The sequence below is a fragment of the Prionailurus viverrinus genome, chromosome B2 (genome assembly GCF_022837055.1).
Source record: "Prionailurus viverrinus isolate Anna chromosome B2, UM_Priviv_1.0, whole genome shotgun sequence".
In the NCBI taxonomy this organism is placed as follows: domain Eukaryota; kingdom Metazoa; phylum Chordata; class Mammalia; order Carnivora; family Felidae; genus Prionailurus; species Prionailurus viverrinus.
The window spans coordinates 69,927,632-69,951,014 of NC_062565.1; positions in this window are offsets into that span (position 1 = coordinate 69,927,632).

Genomic DNA, 23,383 nt, shown 5'->3' on the forward strand with positions numbered 1-23,383 from the left:
AAAATAAATTTTAATTCTGGAGGCACCCCACTTGGTAATGATATTTGTTATTCTGTTTAAATGTCAGTAAATATACTTAAGATTAATCTATGTTCATGAGAGACATTGGTCTATAAATTTTTTGCCATGTGTATGTCAAGTTACAATAATGAGACTATCTTAGCTGAATTTTTAAAAATAAAAATATTTTCTCCATTTCTATCCTATGGAAAATTTTGTGTAATGCTAGTGTTATTTCTTCTAAAACTGCATTTGTTTATTACCAGTGAAACCATCTGAGTTTGAATTTTATTGAAAATACTTGGTTAAAAGTTGATATTTGCGGGGTGCCTGGGTGGCTCAGTCGGTTGAGCTTCTGACTTCGGCTCAGGTCATGGTCTCACTGTCTGTGAGTTCACCCCGCGTCAGGCTCTGTGCTGACAGCTCAGAGCCTGGAGCCTGCTTCAGATTCTGTGTCTCCCTCTCTCTCTGCCCCTCCTCCACTCACGCTCTGTCTCTCTCTCTGTCAAAAATAAATAAACATTAAAAAAATTGATATTTGCTATTTCTTATTGCATCAGGTTAAGATATTTTATATTTGCAAGGTTATTTTTTCCATCTAAATTTTCCTATTTATCAGCATCAAATTGTTGACCATGTTGTCATTTTATTCTCTGAATATCTGTATCTCTGCATTTTTGATCCTGATAACATGTGCTTTCTCTCATTTTTCTTGATGAATCTGATAGTTTATTTTCTAGCTCAGCCATATTAGTTTTATCTTAATTATTCTCTTGTTTTTACATCCTGGCATTTAATTAGGCGTTATTTTTCTGTGCTTTACAGATGGATTATTAATCACTGACTTACAGATATTTTCCAATATATAAATTGAAGGCTATAAATTTACTTCTGACCAATAATTTAGCTCCATTTCACAAGTTTTGATATGCCATATTGTATTTTCATTTAGTTCAAATGTTCTTTGAAATTGTCATTCTGATTTCTTCTCTGACCCTTAGATTACAAAGAACTATATTGTATTGTGACTAGAAAGTTTCTTCTTAAGGAAATTTGGTTGAGATTCTTCTTAGTGACCTAATGCATGATGAAAGTTGGTGACCATTTCAAGAAATTTAAAAAATAGTGTATGTCCTCCATGTATTAAAAGTCTATACCTATTTATCATCTAGATCAAGTTTAATTGTGTCAATTGCTTTTAAGAGAAATATACTGAGAATTTTGAGAATTTATCCATCCTGAGAAAAAGGTAATAAGTATTCTCAGTTCTTATTTACAGATAAATATCATTGTGGTTTGGGTTCCACACTAAAATTTATTTTCTTTCAAAATTTTGAAGATCTTAATCAAATGTCTGCTACTATATAACGCTGTTAAATAGCAATATGATTCCAGTTCCTTTTTGGTTATTCTTTTTTCTCTTTTCATTATGTTTTCTTTGTATTCATTGTGTTCCAGAATGTGAAACACATCCCATGATGGATCTATGTATGTTGTTGCTGAATTTATCTTATTTATCCCTTGGAATCTTTTTAATCCAAGATTTCACGATAACCTTAAGAGGCATTGTCTGCAATATCATCCTTTATTTTTCTTTACATCTTGTACCCCATCATCACCACCAAACACACACACGCGCGCACACACACACACACACACACACACCACCTTATGTGATTTACTTGTTCGACCTCCTATTAGACATTTTTGAAACATTTTATTATATTAACTACACCTTTTTAAAATCACATTTTACTTTTCTTTTGATCTGGGGCAATCCTTCCACTTGCTTTTCCAACTAATTTATTCCCTCTTTATCTAAGCCCATTCTTTATTCTGTTTATCTCTTAAATTTTTATATTTTGAAGATGGGGTTTTCTGTCACCTGTTTCCTTCTCTCTTACAATAGGGATATAATATTTCTAAGTATACTAATCACACTTATTTTAAAACTTTCTCTTTGCTTGCTTTACACCATTGCCCAGGTTGTAGTTTTGTTGCTGAGTTTGTCGCCTGCCTTTCATACATTGATTTTTCTCAAAGCTTGATAATTCTTGGTTTCATCTCATGTTTGTATTTAATAATTTCTATTTGCCTATCTGAGGGTGTAAGTTATGAAGATCATATCTTTTCTTCTTTGAGAGCAGCAGTGGTATAAGATGTGTGCAAGGAAAGATATGGAATTAACTTTTTTTTCTGGTTTTGCAGGTTCTCTTTGCCTCCTAAAGGTTGTTAATTGCCTTGGTCACTATTCTGCATTTCAAGTTCTAGCTCCCACCATCTCTGATTTTAGCGTTGACCCAACATTTCTGCTGTGTGCTGCTTGGCAAGAGAGAGTGAAAGTGCAGCATGCAAGAATCATGCCTAGTTTCAGTTTCATTTTTAAATCTCTCAATATTTGCTTCTGACTTCCCCCTACTCATTACTTCTATTATCTCTGATATTGGACACCCTGAGCCTTGCATCACATGTGACTTTGAGAAGCTTAATTTTTTAACTTTTTGTCCAATGATGCCCATTTATTTTTTCAAGAAGTACCTTATATTTTGTCTTCTAGCAGGCTTATAGATGTTTGTGATACTTTTTCTGTAACTTCAAGCTATTAAGGTAGGTAGGGATGTAGAATATGTGCTCAGCTGTCATCCGGATTGAAGCCATAGTGAAAAAGGGATGAAGTTGAGACTCTTAACCCAGTTTTATGACACGAAACAGTTCGTGCCCCACTCCATTGTGCAGTAACACTTCAAAGGCATAGGAAACATATAAAATTGGTAACCAGAAGGTAATTTAGACCTCATGTTCTCACTGGATTAACTTTTATAAGTTTACCCCTTGGTATATGAGAAGCATATATTTTTCCTTTTAATCCCAGAGGCAAGAGCACCTCATGTATAATCAGATCAATTATGAATTTACTGAAGGCAAGAAAGCTTATTTGCTAGCTTTGCTTTTTAATGTAAATAATGGAACCAATCAGCAATATTCCTGTTGAACATGGACAAAAAAATGTATAGACTCTTTGTTTACTATACAGAAGGCTTGCTGAATGTAAAATGGCCTGCCTTTTATTTATTGGTGATTGAATTATTACTTCCATTAACAGAGCAGAACTCCTTTGCCATCAAAGCTATTTTTTTAAGTACACAGCATATCTGATTTCAATCTTAAATCATTTATGCTTGTATTATTTATTATTAGAATTATTGATTAAGTAAAAAATAAGGACAATTCAAAACCCAAACCATTTTTCCCCCATTTTGCTCTTTTCTTCTGGCTTTTCTTTACCACCTGCCAAGATTTACTAATAGCCAAATAAAACCACTGTGTTCATCAAGCATCAGGATTTGTGACATGTGGTTAATTTAGCTAATAAGACAAAAGTGTATATGTATATTTCTCCTTGCTCAGATTTACTTACACAATCAACACTTAAGAAGCCTCTTTCAGAGAACAGGCTGAGTTATTTGTATTAATGTATACCAGGATGTCATGTTAACTCTAGCAGTTGTTTCTTACCATTTGACATATGAATATAAAAATATTTTCCCCTCAAATTAGTACCACGCCACCCCTAGAGATGCCATCTGTTTTCCAAAAAAAAAAATTGCTTATAGTATTTATTTTTTTTCCTTTCTGCTTTTTGTCTTCTTTTTCTGGAAGTCAAAGTCTAATAATCATGGCCTAAAGTACTTTTTCTTAGGGAATCATTGAGGCCAAATTTCCCTTGTAACACTTACAGTCAACAAAATAAAGCACCAAATATAGATTCTTTGTGAGCTCTATTATGGTGCTCTGGACAAATATTCAAGTCATTAAGAGAATTTTCCCCAGAAGCTCCTCAAAACAAGATTAAGGTAACCCTGAGAACAACTGGATAATCATGCCACTTTCTTTTTTTTTTTTTTTAATCATGCCACTTTCAACTTTCTAGGAGAACAATTTGTCTATTAAAAACTTTGTCATGATTTGTCATCAAAGAAATTTGCTTTGTAATTATTATTCATGTTATACAGTCTTGCTTTGAGCAGAATAAATAAGGGAAAGCCCAACAAAATAAATTTAGCTTTGCCTAGCTGTTCGGCATGATCTAGGTAAGAGCTTTCCCATACCTATGTGTTTGAAAAAGTTGCTCAGGTAATGATACATTGATTCCTTGGCCCATAGTGTCTAAGATTGGTCCCAAGGTCTAGAGATGCTTTGTAGTTGACTTCTGGTCATGGATAGGATTCTCCTATCCCATCACGTTGTATTACTCCATGGGTAACATTACTGGGAAAAGACTCTGAAGCACTGATCTAAACAATGACTAAGCAGCTGAAATCAACTCAACTCAACCATCAGTGGTGAGAATTTTGTCCATGTCTGAAGTAAATCAAGAAAGGGGGTCTGTTGCCAATTATCCAGCTGCTCACTACTTAATCAGAATGAGAAACAGCTGAAGTGTGCAAAAATTTAAGTAGTTCTATACTTTATCATTCCAGTTTTCAGAAAATAATCCCTTCACTTTTCACTGGCAAAAATCACCACTACCCTGGCCATGGACACACACTGTCTTCAGTCAATGATATTATATTACAGTAAAATAATGCAAGTGTTATTAAAAGAACCAGATATTTTTACCTGCCACTTTCAAAGCAAAATCATTAAACACACTACAGAGTGACTCATGTGAAAAATTCTTTATAAGCCAACTTTATATTTAAAAAAAATGCTTTAATACACTTCTCCCCATCTTTACTAATATGTAACTTTTTAATTGCTAGCTTTAAAAAACATAATTTCACATATGTATCCTGATTAGAAGATTTTTTATTACTTAATTTACTTGTAAATTCAATTTAAAATTTATTTCCAGCGGTTTGCCTTTTATCTTCTGTTTCACTCAGCATTAAGAGCCTCCATTACATTTTACTTTTCTGCCAAGGCTAGGTCAGGGAGCAAAGTGCACTGGCCAGAGCACAACAGAGACTCAATAAATAGGTTGACCTAGTGACTAACTCTAGTTTCTTTTTTCTCACCCTACATAACAGCCCTGAAGACGCATATCTTCACCCTTCAGCATGGAAAACAACAACAACAACAAAGAACTAAAAAGCAATCTTCTAGGGAATTGACACTGAAATAATAATTCTCTTCTTCTAGTTCACCATCCTTCCTAGAGTACATTTTTTTTCCTAATAAGGAAGATCTCTTTTTTTAGTTAGTTGTTGTTTTGTTTTGTTTTGTTTTGTTTGGCCTTGTTCATCTTATCAAGCAGTAACTACTGGTCTAATATTACACAACTAGAAGATTGCTTGTCCATCAACTTGCCATCACTAACAATGGATTTAAATACAAACTGCCTTGGGGTGCCTGAGTGGCTCGGTTGGTTGAACATTGGACATCCAGCTCATGTCATGACGGTGGTGGTTCGTGAGTTCAAGCCCTACATTAGGCTCACTGCTCTTGGTGTGGTGTGGTGCAGAGCCAGCTTTGGTTCCTTTGTCCCCCTCTGTCTCTGCCCCTCCCCCACTCACTCTGTCTCTCAAAAAAAAAAAAAAAGAAAGAAAGAAACATTTTTAAAAAATACAAACTGCCTCAGATAAAGGAAACATGTTTCCAACAACATAGCAGAATATTTTTGAACCATAAATAGGCTTTTAAATTATTTCACTACAGGCTTTAGCACTTAGAATTTCTTCTTGGTCAAGCTAAGACATATCTGGGCTGTGAGAAGCTGTAAGATGGGACCATGGAGGAGTGAAAGGGCTATATGATGTAATTTAGTGGATGTTTATGCTAAAGGTAAATTACAAGACATTAAATGGGTCTCAAGCAATCACAAGCGTTAAGAATTTTTAACAGAATTTGAAAAGCAAGGCAAATGTTTTGGACAACAGTTCTAAAGGCAATTGCAATCTGTAATTAACAGGTTTACATATGAAGTGGTAATTGAACACAATGAACAACAGCATAGTCATTCAATAATCCAATTAAGTGTCTTTAGAGCCTAAAAGAGACAAGTGTCCCCTAAGTTAAGAACCAACATCTGCAACGATATCAAAGAAATAGAAGATATGAAGATACCTTCTTGTAAAGGTACAAGGGAGAACACTCAAACACAGCTACCTCCACATTTGCTGGCGAAGCTCTTAGAGGGAGGGATAATATAAATTTCTTCTTCCTCCATACTTTTCCCAGGATTCTCCAACCAAAGAGCCAGAACTTCAATTGAGAAGGAAGTCAACTCACACAAGCACTGTAGGCTTGTTGATACCCATTTTGAGAACTAGACTGGGTGCTCTCACTGCCCTTGGGAGCTCTGATGGGTTCCAGTGGACAAGAGTTGGGAGCCATTGCTCAGTGTTGAAGAGAGGAAGGGCCACACTGGGCTACAACTCCCCAAGTGAACAAAATCTCTGAGAGATATTGCTCTCAGAAGTCAGACAGTGAGTTTGGTGTTTTTGTTTTTGTTTTTTTGTTTTGTTTTAAAATTCCCTCATGTAGGAGTATTGCTGCCTGGAGATCAAAATCCTGTCCTAGAGGAACTCTTGAGAACTGTTCTCAGTCCTTCTGCTTTTTCTCCAAAGTACACATGGAAAAAGATGACATTTGTGATTTTTAAAAAAGAAACAAGAAAAGCAGGTGCTTGAAATGGAGAAGAAAGGAGGAAAACATCCTAAGTGAACTGGGAGGCTTTGTGAAAAACTGTGAGGCCAGTTTTGATATAGTTGTGTAGATAGAATAGTGTCAGGATCTTTCAAGAGAAAAGTCTCAAAGGAAAGTAGGCCAGTTAACATGTGATGAAGAACACACAATTAATCATGACTAAAAAAGAGATAAATATAAAATTTTAATAAGAAAAAATGTCTGGGGTGATTTTAAAGAAATACAGCAGCTGGAGAGAAAGAAAAAAGGAGCAATTAAAAAACCATACTTAAAGCATACAAGCATTTAGAAACCATCCAGATAGCACACATCTAAATGTGTTAAGTGAATTAGTTGCAAAATAGCTTTAATCATATCCCAATGAAAAGAGAATAAGAATGGTTTTCAAAGTTAAAGTGTAAAAAATTATGCAAATATAAATAAAACCAGGGAGTAAATATAAAGAAAAATATTTATGTAAACCTCTGTTAAATATCAAGAAACATTTTTTAGGGCAACATAAGGGGCTCCAATGCAGCCATATTTATAAAAGAAGGTGTAGAATTAATCCTAAAGAGAAATCGTTCCTTTGGAGCAATTAAATTTGAGTGCAAGTTTTCTAAGCCTTCCCATTTCCCCCTCATCTTTTCTAGTACATATGTTCCCCTTCAAAGAACTCTCAAAGAAGTTGAGAATATTAGAATCATGTGAAGAGAGGGGAGCCACATATGCTGATAAAATATTTGGGGAAACAGAAAGTGTGTGCAGTATAATCAAACAAACAAACAAATACTTTTGGTCTTCGATTTCTGAGATTCTGGTCCTATAGCCATCATTACTGGTTGTAAACTTTGGAAAAACATATTCACCTCTGTGAATGTTTAAGTTTTGTGTGGTTTTTCTATTTATAATATGAGAGGAGTTGGGCAAGACACCCTCCAATGTCATTGTTCTATGCTATGCATAAAGTATTATAATTTTTTATCAGACTTGTCATACAAACATTGATGAAGTAGTGATTGAGGCATTACAAAGCATTTGATAAAGTTTGGTATGTAAAACAAAAGTTAGAAAATTAAATTGAAGGGTTACATTTACTAAACATACTTTAAAAATGTAGAAATAAGTGCTAAAATGCATTCGTTGCAGGAAACCACTCTGTCAATGGCCATAGAATATATAATGTCTTAATGAATGTTTTCCATCTCTAGCTATTTTAAGATACCATGTTATATTTGCAAGAGGATTATGGTATTAAAATTACATCTCTCCAGAGTAATGAGTTATCTGAAAAGACAAAAAGAAAGATTCTAAAATAACTATGGACCAAGCACTTAAAATTGTGATGGATTATTTTTATTGGTCATTATATAGCTATTAATATGCCACTTTTTTTCAGAGCATGTCTTATATAATGATAACTGGAAAATTAGATATCATGAACACTCATTTCTACATAAAGGAGCACACTTAAGCCTTGAGCAAAAGCTTTTAGACATGTGCATAAGAGTAATTTTTTTAAAAATTTTTTTAATGTTTATTTATTTTGCAGGAGAGAGAGACAGTGTGAGCAGGGGAGGGGCATAGAGAGAGGGAGACACAGAATCCAAAGCAGGCTCCAGGCTCTGAGCTGTCAGCACAGAGCCTGATGTGGGGCTTGAACCCATGAATCACGAGATCATGACCTGAGCTGAAGTCAGACTCTCAATCGACTGAGCCACCCAGGCACCCCAAGAGTAATTATTGAAGTTACAAGTTGGTGAGATTTCAGAAAAAGAGAGAAAGAAAGAAAAGGAACAAGACTTATCCTGGGAGTTCCTTTCTATAGGGTACAAGAAGATATACATATAGGTTGGAAAAATGAAAATCAAGGGGTCCATATATACAGAAGCAGAAGGACTTTCAATGAAGGAATGGTTAAGAGGATGAAAAGCAGCAAAGAGATAAAAGGGAAGTCATTCATGGTATGTTCATAGAAATAGAGATTGATTTCCTGCAACCAAACCATCGTGACAACATATTGTCTCTTGTTTAGTGAGGGAAGGGTGAGAAAACTCTGGTGGACACTCCACCTTTTACCATATTCGCCCCAAACCATACCCTCTGCTCTCTTTACCTTCTCATCAAAATCCCAGAGAGGTGACTTCTAAGACTTAGACATATAAATGTCACTCTTGGACAGAATGATAGCAACAGAAATAAAAGTGATTAAGAACACAGAGAAGGGCATTAATTCATGTAGAAGGCCCATGACACATTAGGCAGAAAGCAGCCACACTGGCACAGAGATCATGTTTCAGAACTATGCAACTTGGATTGATTCTCAGACCAAGAACAGCAACCCAACTTCACTTTCTCTGTTTGTTTTTCCCCCCTGTTTGTTATAGCTTAGCCAAAGGATCTCTTTGACCCTGTTTTTCAACCTTCCCCTTTCTCCTCCCTTCCCTCTGTTTCTTTCTGCCTCTCTCATCGTCATTTTTTCCTTTCCCAGAGAAGAGTCATGAGTGTATTTCCAGCTCTTGACCTTCTGCTAGATCACCAATGTCCATGAAAACTCCTACATAAAGAAAAGTCCTAAACATTTTTACCTATGTGGAGTGGCTATTGAAACGTTAACAATTTCAAGGATCAAGCAAAGGCAAAAATATATAGCAAAAATTCACACTTAGACTTTAATAATTTTTGAAATAACCACAAGGCTCATCTTTAAAGTGGAGTATACCAGATGGTTCTTCGCCAGCACAAATTGTTCCCTATGTTTGTAACAGGTTTCTGTAAGTGCTTTTGATTGACAGCAACCAGTTGTGTTATAAAACAGTGTGACATCAGGTCAATCATGATGAAACTTGATAATGCCACATCAATAATGTGACATTTTATGCTGTAGTTTGGAACAAATTGCTGTAAGGGAAGAAAGTGATACTCAGTAATGGATGAATATTCTAAACAAACGTCAGCTCATTACATTGTGGCCTTTGTTGATAATGTTCAAAGCCAATGGCATGATACCAATGACTCTCAGAATCCCTAATGACTCTTAAATTGAGAAATAAATACATCCTCCAATGTAGGGCATAACATGTCCTGTTGTTTTCATAAATGTCACTGCTCTATAATATAATTTATTTAATTTCACATTAAATTATTAGATGCATTTGGATACAAATTTCAGGGGGATATACAGGTCCTAAAGACTCCTGAATGCCCTATAGCCACAATTATGGGACAGACACAGTAGGAAAAAGTGATAAATCTTCTATAGGGCAGATTATTCAAGATTCTATAGGGCAGATTTATCACCACATAAAATAAAGCTGACCCGTTCCTGGCTCCATTAGGTAAAGTTGTGCTCTATTCTTGTCTGTGATGGTTATGCCAGGCTAAGCATAGTAGGGGTGGACGGTTTAGTTTAGCTTCAGGTAATCAAGCAGAAAACCAAGTCACAAAGGGTCAGTAGGAACTATCTGGAGCAGGTGGGGTGATGTGGAGTGGGAGAGATGAGATGGTGGCAACTCGTGGAGATGAACTATGGTGTGTCACCCCGAATTGTCTGTTGGAGAATTTGGTAAATTATTTATTAATTTTATTATTTGTTAATTTGATTAATTTTCTAAATTGTCTGAGGGGAACATTCTACATCACCTCTTCATTTAAATTTTCACTTAATTCCTATTTTAGTTCATGTGTTGAGGAAATGGGTCTATTTGGGGGATGGGACATCATGCTTAGAGGTTTTGAGGTAAGTGACCATAAAAACTAAAGCCTCTAATGGAAGTGTCATGTAATTTAAGTCCTTGCTTTCTCACAGTACCAACTGATTTGCTGTTTTCTGAATACACCACCACTCTTCTGGTTTTGTGACTTGAACATCTTCTCTTCCCATGAGCCGAACCTAATATACCTCTTTAAGTTGCATCCACAATGCTGTATTCTTGATAGGGTGTGTTCTAATTTCCTAACTGGATTTGAGCTCTTCCTCCCTAAAGTATACATAGCATTTTGTAAGTATATTTCTTATGGCACGTTAAACAATCTGACTTGTATTCTGTCTGGTATGGCATTAAGCTTGAGGTAAAGAATTATGCTTTATGTATCTTATAGTGGCTTACCCAGTACTCAACAAATGTTTTAAAATTGAACAAAAATGCTAGGTTGTTAATAAGCAATACAACAACTAGTTTTCTTTTCTCTGCCCTGCTCTCTAAAAACTATCTTTAAATTAGAAAAGGGGAAATGGTTAAGTTTAAATATTTAATTTGAGTTTTCATCCACTCTTGCGAGATAAATTTATTTTAATAATTCCTTTCATGTAGTAAGAGGGAAGAGCTTTCTTCAAAAAGAGAGCATGATCTTTCACTCTTGCCTACTATCTTCTAGAGGGGGCAGAAAATGAGGTTCTCTGAACACCCTGTGTTGGAAGGCATAGTTATGTATAGTAGGCAGCGTTTGTGGCTGTACTCTATCTGTTGAAAAACAGGCTGTTCTTTTTCAGTAATTGAATAGAAGAATATATTCAAAGATGTATTTTCTTTGAGAGATGATTTCTAGAAGGAGGTTCTTTTGCTCCTTTGATTTCTATGTCTATTTTTTTTTCTTTTAGTTCTTCTACTTTGGAAACAGTTAACTGACGACTGCACTGAACTTGCCCAGTATCATTTATTCAGTAGTTCACTGTCCTGACAGAGACACAGAAAATGTATTTCACTTGGTGTCCTATATATTATCCTATTTCTTTTCTCAGGCTCAGACATCAGCAGAAGACAATAGTGACTGATTAGAGGCACAAAAGCCCTTGAATTCTTCTTTCACAAAATTAATCTTTTCCTTTGCATGTGTAAACACTGCCTTATACTTCATCCCTGCTACCATGAAAGAGAGAGAGGAGAAAAAGGGGGAAAAAAAGAAAAGCAAGACTAAATAAAATACCATAAGCTGTGGACCAGAGCATGAAGGCATATGCATGTCAGTTTCAGCTATTTTCTGTGAAAGTAACAGTAGCCATTTACAAAGAAAGCACTAAGAAATATCCTTTAAATTAAACATGCTTGGAGTCTCCGGTTTTGTATACAAATAGGAAAAGGAGTATTCCTTTAAAAATACAGTTATTGTTGCATCAGATGGTACTTCAAATTTTGCCTACTGGTAGCTGTTGGGGAAATTCTGACTTCCTGTAAATAAAATTTAAAGTTTTCTGAAAGACAAAATAAACTGGAAGAAGTGCATTGCTGAGGATGTGAATTTCTTTCCTCAACATTAAATTCCTGATCCATACAAATGTACCTCCAGGTGTCTTATCTCAAACACAACATGACAAATTCTGAAGTAAAACTATATCTTTCAACTTACTCACATCTCTGACTTTTATAAGAATTTTTAGATGTTTTTGGCTTTCAGTATTCTCCATTTCATGGTGCCTGATCAAAAATGTCAGTGTTTAGGGGCACCTGGGTGGCTCAGTCGGTTGGGCGGCCGACTTTGGCCCAGGTCATGATCCCGTGCTCTGTGAGTTCAAGCCCCGCATCAGGCTCTGTGTTGACAGTTCAGAGCCTGGAGCCTGCTTCATATTCTGTGTCTCCCTCTCTCTCTGCCCCTCCCCTGCTTGCACTCTGTCTCTCTGTCTCCCCAAAATAAATAAATATTAAAAAAAAATTTAAATGTCAATGTTTATTGAACACATATTTATTGAACATCAATTATATGGCGAACACTGTTCTAAGAATAAAAATAAAGCCTCTGCCCCTCAAGGTGTTCATAATTTCGAGAGTTAAAAAAAAAAGAAATAAAAGATACTATTGAGTCCAGTCATGGTGGGATAGCATGTATTGGATGAATCCTCCTGTCTATACCAAATACTAACTCTTGAGAAGGCAGAAAAGGAATTCTGGATGACAGTGGAAACAATCAAAGAGGAAAAAAAAAATTTGAGTGAGGTCTATGCTTGAAAGACAAGAATCATTCTGTGTTCAAGCTAAATTTGTATTATTTATCCCCAAGGATTCTTTCTCCTCAGTCCATACAACATAAGACAGATAAACTGAAGCAGACAGCTGCAGTATAATTGACCTGAAGAGAGACACTTGAAGTTTTGAACTGCTGGAGGAGCTGGACAAAGGAGAAAAACTGAAAGGAGGATCTACAGAGAAGACAGCTCAAAATCTGCATATAAATGTTCTTAAATCCTTTCCTGATTCTTGAACTGTGGACTTAAGAAGGAAACTAAATGGAACCCGAGAGGAAAACAGCAACTGTAAGTTTGCACAAGCTTGCCAGAGCTATCAAAACCTGCTGCCCCTGGCCAGGAGACAAAAATTGGAGCTCAAATTTCACACATTAGAGAGATGCGATAAATATCTCATAGTCTGTATTGAAACCCCAGAAGAGCATTGCTTTAGTAGTAAGGAATATATGCTAGAACTAAGTCATTTTCCATAGGCCCAAAAGCATAAACTGAAATAAATCCTCCTTAGAAAGCCAAAAGCCAAGCCTCTGGAAACTTAATCTATGCTAATATAATAACCTACTAGAAAAAAACAAATAATTATCACAGCTTTATGACACATAATCCACAATGTCTAGTATACAAACAAAAATTATTAAAAATGTGAAAAAATAGGAAAACATGAGCTGTAGTCAGGAGAAAAATCTGTCAACAAAAACAGACTCACTAACAATATTGATGATGGATTTAGCAGGAAAGCAATTTTGAATAACTATAATAAATATGCTAAAAAATCAACAAGAAAAAATGGATATAGTGGGAGAAGAGACAGGAATTTCAGGAAAAATAAAATTATAATAAAAATTGGTAAGTCCAGAAATAAATGAATGGAATTAGCCATATATTGGACAAAACAAACAAACAAAAACAAAACAAAATCCACTTGTGAACTTGAAAATAGCTCAAAGAAACCAACCAAACAGAATAACTGAGAAAAAGATACTAGATAGATATTTAGACATACACAAAGAAATGAAGAACCTTGAAATATAGTAAATGTGTTTGTATATATAAAATATTTTTTCCTATTATTTATGTGTCTTTTAAACAAATATAATAGCAACATATGGGGGGGCTAGAACATATGCAGAAGTAAAATGCATGAGAAGAATAAAACAAAGGACAGAGGTTTAGTAAAGATGCATACTGTCTTAATTTTTTTATACTTTAAATGAAAAGGCATAATTTCACTTGAAGGCAGATGGTGATAAGTTAAAGGTGTTTGCTATTAACCTTAAAGAAGCCTCAAAAAAATTAATAAATCAATCAAAAGAGGAGAGCCTGGGTGGCTCATTCGGCTAAGGATCTGACTCTTGGTTACGGCTCTGATCATGATCTCATAGTTTGCAGGTTCAAGCCCAACATCAGGCTCTGCACTGACAGCACAGAGACTGCTTGGGATTCTCTCTCTCCCTCTCTCTTTGCTCCTTCCCCACTAACTCTCTCTCTCTCACTCAAAATAAATAAATAAACTTAAAAATAAATCAATCAATCGACCAAAAGAGATGAAATGGAATCACAAAAATAATCAAAAAGAAGGCTAAAAAAGAGAAACCAGGATCAATGGAGAGATGAGAAAAGAAAATACTAACAGATTTCTGCCCTCACATATTAATGATCAAATTAACTATAAATAATCTAAATCCTTCAACTGAAAAGCAGATTTTATCAGACTGTAAAAGAAAAATGCAATTACCGTCTGCCTATATTAAAGTCCACTGTAAGTATTAAGGCATGCATAAGTTGAAAGTAAAAGGATGGAAAAAGATTTACGATGTTAACACTAATAAAAAGAGTCAATTCATGATAGAAAAAGATGAGAAAATCAAATACAAAGTAAGCAGAAGAATGGAAATAATAAAGATTGGAGTGGAAATCAGCAAAAAATAGAGAAAATCGATCATCTCAATAGATGCAGGAAAAGCATTTGACAAAATTCAACATCTATTTATTATCAAAACTAATAACAAAGTGGGTAAAGAGAGAACATACCTCAACATAATAAAGGCCTTATATGTCAAGCCCACAGCTAAAATCATACTCAATGGTAAAAGCTGAAAACTTTTCCTCTGGGATCAGAAACAAGACAAAGATGCCCGCTGTGGCCATTTTTATTCAACATAGTATTGGAAGTCTCAACCAGAGCAACTGGGCAGGAAAAAGAAATAAAAGTCTTCCAAATTGGAAAGGAGGAAGTAAAACAACTTGTAGATGACGTGATAATATATATGGGAAGCCCACAAGACTGTTAGAACTCATAAATGAATTCAATAAAGTTGCAGGATACAAAATCAATATAAAACTGTTGAGTATCTATATTCTAATAAACTATCAGAAAGAGAAATTAAGAAAACTATCCCATTTACAATTTTATCAAAAATATTAAAATACCTACAAATAAATTTAACCCAAGAGGTGAAAGACCAGTACACTGAAAATATAAGAAAGACACTGATGAAAGAAATTGAAGAAGACACAGAAAGAGATCTTATTCTTGAATTAGAAGATTTCATATTGTTAAAATGTTCATACTACTCAAAGCAGATTCTACAGAATTAATGAAGTTCCTAATAAGATTCCTTTGTCACTTTTCACAGAAATAGAACAAATAATCCTAAAATGTGTATGGAACCACAAAAGATCCTGAATAGTCGAAGCAATCTGGCCAAAGCTAGAGGCATCAGGATCCCAGATTTCAAACTATTCTACAAAGCTATTGTAACTGAAACAGTATGGTATTAGCATTTATGCTAATCAATAGTGCAGAATAGAGACCTCAGAAAGCAACCCACACATATATGATCAATTGATTCACAACATACACCTGCCCTTTGACAGCAGTTCCACTTCTAATTATTTACTTGATACCAATTAACACACATGCCCCCCAAAAGTCCTGTGCAAGATATTCATGGCAGCATTATGCATAGAATCCAAAATTAAAAAAGCAACTCAAATACTCATGCAAAGAGAATGGAAAAATAAACTATGGTAAATGCATTCAATAAAATATCTCTAAGTAATAAAAAAAAAGGAATGAACTACTGATAAACATAACAAGAATTTTAGAAACACCAAAAAACCAAAAATGAAGGAGGACATGTTCTATTATTCCTTTTGTAAGATATTTTAGAATAAGTAAAACCATGGTATACTGTCATAAATCAGAAAAGTACTTCCCTCCAGGTGTAGAGAGAAAAAATATTGAGTGAGAAACAAAGAGAACTTTTTAGAATAATAGACATGCCATGATACAAGGGTGGTTAAGCAGGTGTACACAAGATATGTGTGTTTTATTATATGTAAGTTATATCTAAATAATAAAGTAGTTATAAAAATAAGATAGCATGATATAATGAATATACTATATCCAAGAATAGAAAGAGGTTCTCACCTCACTGTGCCTGAGGGGAAAAGTGGGACAGAAAATGCTTCATAGAAGAAATCATACCTGAGCTGAAGGTTAAATAGGAGTTTGCTAATAATGTAATTTGGGGAAGAAAATTTCCAAACTTAATGCATAGGATGAAGCTGTGGAAGTTTGTGGTCTGTTTTGGGAATAGGTCTGGACTTCAAAGAAAACAGAATGGACTTCTGGTTTTTTCACTTCTACTGCCCCTTTACTGTCTTTTCTTCTCCTTCTCCTTCTTCTTCTCTTTCTTTTTCCTCCTCCTCTTCTTCTTCCTCCTCCTCCTTCTCCTTTTCCTTCTCCTTCTTTTCCTTCCTCTCCTTCTTCTCCTTCTCTTTATTCTTCTTCCTCTTCTTCCTCTTCTTCTCCTCCTTCTTCTGCTCCTCCTCCTTCTCCACCTCTTAACAGTTTGGAGTTCCTCTTTACAGCTTACAAGGTACTACTGCTCCAGACCTGTCAAACTAAAAAAGTGTAGCTTAGTGGAAGACCAGGTGCTTAGCATCTGTGAGGTCCTAGTTTCAATACCCAACACCTTCCTTTGGCCCTTTCTCTAGACTTCATAATTTCCTCTAAAGTTAGATAGGACAAGTTAGTATTATCCTTACTTTATACTAAAGAAAAACATTTAGTCCCTTCAATCCAAACCCTGTTAGCTACAAGACATCCAAATAATCTCTCTCGAAGTACTGTAAAAAGCAGAATAAACAGTCACCCCAGCAGATCTTTACCACACACTGCCAGATTCCACTGTCCTTAAACCCACATTTTACCGTAAATATCATACTCTATAACATAACCATATTTGTTATGATATTAAACTTTTAAACTTTTTTACCCTTAACACCTTACCCTACCAGATTTTGAGTAGAAGTGATGCTCCAGAAAGATGCGATACGCTAATTCTTTCACTTTCAGCTCAATTGGCACCTTGATGGCAATGCCCAAGAGTGAACTGTGGACCCACAGAATTAAGTATTCGAATGCTCTTCTGCTCTGACTCTTGCTTATCTGCCTACCCTCATCAACTGCCACACTCCCACTGCAATACATATTCCCACAGTAGAGAACTATTTGTATGACCATAAGGCTAGACGCTGACAACTTCCAGAACGAATCTCAGAAATAAATGTTGAATATTTGTAAAACTTACTGACTTTCTTGGTATAGGACTATTACAGAATAGTCATCTGTGCCCCCAGGCAGAATCAAGAAATAAGAGAAGAAATAAAGATGGTTCAATTCTTCATAGTAAAAAGGTTTCTAATTAAAAGCCAACATCATAAATTGAACACGTGACTAAAGCAATACCACAGGGGTTTTAATATAGAACTCACTGATCATTTTATTTTTATTTTTTTCCTCCTCCTCCTCCCTCTCCCCTCCTTTTTTTCTCCTTGTAAAATTGTTAAGTTACTGATTTCATAAAACAAACATCTGTTTGGATGAAAAACTTGACATCCTGTTTATGTCAGTTGTCAGAATTCAAATAGATTTGAATTCAATTTTCCTGATTTCTCATCTGTTCTTTTATGAGACTGTATACCTTTATCAAATTTATATTTATTTGAATAAGATTTCATAAGGCTTGTCACTGAGTTCATCATCCTCTAGGGCACCTAGAAAATATTCTGCCCCCAACATCTTTCCACAAGACCTCTCATGGGAGAACAGCTAAAAGCTGCTTTACATTAGTGAAGTATTCTCAATTTTCGAAAGCTACCCGGGAAAGGAGTTTAAAAGTGCTCGAAGGGTACGTTTCAAGGTTGAAAGAAAAGAAACAGAAGCCTTTGACAGGTGTTGCAATTCTGTTCTGCAAGGGACAAACTTTTGGCAATCCCTTAGACGCCCCCCCCCCCCCCTTAGTATAAAGACAAGCTGGTACAGAGTTCACAGCTGAGCATTCCACTGTCACCCCTTAGGTTACATGTTACCTACTTTTCATTATCGGTAAATTCTCTGGTTATTTAGGGCTGCCCACTTCAAAAGCAATAGTGTTTAACGAATGCTTTCTTAGAAGAAAACATCACATTGTTATTACTTGAGTTTAAACAGTCAATTATTTTTTAAAGAGATTTAATCATTTTAAAGGCATATATTTACCCGTGTAGTTACCATTTCCAGAGCACTTTATTCCTTTGTGTAGATCTATGTTTTCTTTAAGTTTATTTATTTTGAGCGAGAGAGACAGCATGAGCAGGGGAGGGGCAGAAAGAGAGAGGGAGAGACAGAATCCCAAACAGGCTCCACAATGTCAGCACAGAGCCTGACATGGAGCTTGAACTCACAAAACAGTGAGATCATGACCTGAGCCGAAATCGGGAGTTGAATGCTCAACCAGCTTAGTCACCCAGGCAGCCTGATCTGTATTTCTATGTGTTATTTTCCTTTCGCCTGAAGGACGACATTTAACATTCTTTGCAGTGCAATGTTATCTGTAATCATTCTAGGTGGTCTTTCTCTAGCTTTAGATAGTTTCCTCACACATATGATCTGATTAGTATTCAGCTGAATACTCAAGAGGCTGTCCTCAGATTTCTGAGGTTTTCTCTCCATTTGGCTCTCTCCTCTTCAGTACTCTGTCCTGAGAACTCCAGCCATCTTAGTTTTCCCAGACTGTCAGGTCAATCTCATATCTTAAAGACATAAACCCTCATGTGAATTTCCCCTCCCATGTTACACTTCTCCTCACAGAGCTCAGAAGCAAATCCAAGAGCTAAGCCAAGGAGCCAGTATCCAAGACTGATGACAGGCCATTTTCCCAATGCAGGTTTGACCCAGACGCCCCAACAAAATATACTTTTTCCTTTCTGCCTGTTATTAGTTGAATTGTGTCCTGCAAAAAGATATGTTGAAGGCCTCTCATGCAGGACCTCAGAGCACTATCTTATTTAGAAATAGTGTTGTTGCAGATATAATTAGTTAATAGTAGATTATCCTGGAATAGGATGAGCCTATAATCAAAAATAACTGGTGTCCTTATAAAAGGCAATGTGAAGACACAGGAAGAAATCGCTATGTGAAGGGACAAACATAACTGAAGAATATCACGTGATGACAGACAGAGGCAGGGGGAATGATGAAGGTACAAAACAAGGAATACCAAGGATTGCCAGCCACCATCAGAAGCTGTGGACAGGCAAAGAGGGTGTGGCCCTGTCAACACTTTGATTTTGAACTTCTAGCCTCCAGAATTATGACAGAATACGTTTCTGTTTTTCTTTTTAAAAAAATTTTTTTCAACGTTTTTTATTTATTTTTGGGACAGAGAGAGAGACAGAGCATGAACGGTGAAGGGGCAGAAAGAGAGGGAGACACAGAATCGGAAACAGGCTCCAGGCTCCAAGCCATCAGCCCAGAGCCTGATGTGGGGCTCGAACTCACGGACCGCGAGATCGTGACCTGGCTGATCAGATGCTCAACCGACTGCACCACCCAGGCGCCCCACGTTTCTGTTTTTCTAAAGTACCCATCTTGTACTACTTTGCTAAGGCAACCCCCAGGAAACAAATAAACTGCGTACAATGTTTCAGCAAACTTGCTCTTTCAGTCTACACCTAAGACTTCACCAGATACTATCAGATATGTGTGAACTCCATTTGAGCCCAATCTAGATTCAAGAGCGAGAAGGATAAGTGCCCAGCTTTAACTAGTAAACATCAGGAAAACTTCATGGGGGAGCTTATTTTTAATCTGCATCTTACATTTTGGTCAATTTTGCCATCCAAGGTGGTACCTAAAAAGTGATTCTAGGCAGAGGGAATAGCATGAATATTTTTTCCAGTCTTTATTTCTGACAGTCATCAGTTTAAAGGACCAAATCCATCGACACTTTTTTTTTCTTTTGTTTTCATAGAGTAAATTTAACTTCTCTATCTTTCATTTGGGAATGGAGGGTTGCTTTTTGTGGGTTTTTTTTTTTTTTTCACATAAGAATAATTGATCAGGTTGGGGAATCACAGTTTAGATAATGGAACATTAGAAACTGTAACACTCCATATAAAAGCACAGATCGATCATGCCTCTGTCAAACAACAGAAGCCTGTGGTGAAAACCAACTGGTGGTAAATTCTATGCATTTGAATTACATACATAAATCTAAGACAAATGAAACCTCAAAAAACTGTCCTCATTTATAGCAGAGATTATTTTTGTTGTTTTATTTTCTTGGTTTTCAGAACCAGTGCGTTTACTAATATATCTCAGCGTAATTTTTTAAACATTTTGTACTGATAAAAATCTGTTAACAATTTATCTATTGTAATCAGTAGGCTTGGGATAAAAGATGATTGTTCTTTTCTTTATTGTTCCTGTCTTCATGTGAAAATAAGGTAAGCACAGCTTTACTTCAGCAGAGATCTTATAATACATTTATAGGACATGAAGTTTATTGTAAGTGAATTAATTCACAGTTCCTTATGGAAATTCTAAGCCCACACTAATTTTGGGATCTTAGAATGATCATAGTGTTAGAATTTCTGTAGTACCTAATTTTGCCAGTTCCAAGGTAAGTAATCCCATTATTTCTCTCAAAATATCATCTACCTGCTTATGGATTGACTTCATGTAGTTTAACAGTTTAGGGATTAATAACACATTTAAATTATATATTGAATGGAAACATGTCAGTATAAATGTAGACATACATATACATGACCTCAGACTTTTAAATGAAAAAGCCTTAAGTTTCTCCTAGACCAGTTCATCAACCCTGTTCCATAGAGCTCTGGATTCCTCGGAGGATTTGAGATGGTTCCATAACCCACATAGCACATACAGCATCATTCAAGTAAGATACCTTGCACAAACTAAGAAACGTGAACTGTGGGAGGGGGGCAGCTATTAAAATGTGCACTGTTGGTATTGCAACACCCACATAAGAAGAACAGGTGGCTATGAAAAGTAAATCAATAACGTTGATATTACAGCTCAGAGGAGATTTCAAAAATCTGCATCTAACTTTCTTGATTTACGATTTCAGATATTCAATGTATCTCTCCATTTTGCTTATTTTTTTCCATAACATGTTTATGCAGGCAAGTATAACAGAGCACATTACCTTTTTCTTTGTAAAACACTGGAATATGTTTAATATGAATATGTATTTATATACATATATACATATATGTCTGTATATGTATTATATATGTATACATGGATTAGAGCAATACATTGATAGTCGTTTAGCTGTTTTTTTTTTAATTTTTTTTAACGTTTATTTATTTTTGAGACAGAGAGAGACAGAGCATGAACGGGGGAGGGGCAGAGATAGAGGGAGACACAGAATCGGAAGCAGGCTCCAGGCTCTGAGCCATCAGCCCAGAGCCCGACGCGGGGCTCGAACTCCCGAACTCAGGGGCATGAGATCGTGACCTGAGCCGAAGTCGGACGCTTAACCGACTGAGCCACCCAGGCGCCCCTGAGCTGTTTTTTAAAAATTATCAAATAACTTCACAAAAATGGAGCACTATCAGAAAAAGCTAAAGGACTTAGATTCATATAAAAGTTATTGCTAAAATGTGTTCAATCCATGAGTATTGGATAGACATTAAGTGACTGTTAAGAAGATGCCAACATCTTTCAAAAGAGTATCAGAAAATATCATACAAAAGTATCAATTTTATTAAGACATTTTCAACTCTTTATTAAGGATATAGGTAGTAAGTTTTAAAATTTCTTTTCAGTAATATCAGTCATTGGATAACCTGAAACAAGATGTTGCCAAGGCTATTTGAAATAAAACAAAACAAACAAAAAATTCTTTTTTTTTTTAAATAAAGAAACTCTAATAGCGAAGTATCTTAACAGTTGCATGGCCCTACTAGGTAGCATATTGTTGATATTGTAACAGACTAACTCAACAGAATTTAATAATGAAGAATTTAAAATGTTTTTGTACTTATAACTAAAGATAAAATGGCAGCAATGAAGTTAAAACTTAAATACAGAGCTGGATAGTCAAAACTAAATAAATTTGCCTACTTTTATTCTTGGAGAGATTATCTGCCAGAGTCAGTCACTGAGGGAGCTGAGGTTTTTAATGGCTACATTAAATATCTTACAATGGCATAAGATCTTTTATTAGTTTCTGCCAAACAGTAAAGATTCGAACTTGTTGAGAAACAAGTCATTGTCACTTTTCAGATTCAAGTCTAACCCACTAAGGATTCACTAAATGTATATATTAGTGATTCAAGTTTGAAACGTTTATTTCCTCAGATTCCTTATATTCCCTGGCCTTCTCCATGTCTCCTCAAGTCTCCTTAATTGTTGTTAGTTTTGTGCCTACTTAGCTAAATGAGATAGGATTTTCTTGATATAATGCTTTCAAAACACATATACATACATTCATTCCCACTCTCACACAAATGGCAATTTAAATGTTCAGTCTACTATAAAGCTTCAAGTATATCATATGAGGAACTCAATTCATCAGGTAATTGCTAAGTAAGTTTTATAAACTTAGACGAATACAATTTATTCATAGTTATAAAGTACTTTAAATGATTGATAGATGATAGACAGATGAGAGACAGACAGACAGACAGAGATAGTGCACATAGTCAACTTCAAAAGTATAGCATTACTAACTTGGCCACTGCCTGCTCTGGCCCAGCAAAGACAGCATTCCAACCTTCCCAGGAAAATGATTATTTGCTACCCTTTCCTTAAATACCTTCAGAAGAATAAACATATGGCAAATAAATTCTACTTATTCCCAAATGTAAACCCAAAAGTGTGTAACATCTACCTTACATTTATCTTACTTGTTCTTTGCTCTATACCTTTTGCCCTGACCTTTAATAGAACTCAAAACTACTGTCAGAGAATTGACTTCAAGAGTGAAATTAAATCACTTCTCTCCACTTTATCTTAAGGCTAGACAAAGTAAATCTCTTCGAATTTCAATTATAGGGGTATTTTACCTTAAATAGTTCTACAGTGAATAAGAGAAATCAAAACCTTTTGTCATCAATGACCTTCATGGCCCCAGGCTGAAAATGAGACAAAGCCTACCATTCCCACCCTTGGCCTGATTAGGAGAGATAAGCATGCTGGCCTGTTACCTTTATAAATAGGATGAAAGGGAAGGAATTGTAGATTATTCTGCATAGAGCAGGAAAGAACAGAAGTCAAGACTGAAAATTGTATTAGACCTAATGTTCCCAGATCCATTAACTTAACAAGTCTGGATTTAGAGGGCATGTACTCTGGTTGGATCCCAGGAGCATATAACTTTATCTCTAGGGGTTATTTCCAAATCCTCTTCAGAGTTTCTGCAAAGAATTTTCTCTTAAGCACCTTTAAGAACATCAAGAGCTATACCTCTAAGCTAATACAGCAATATAGAG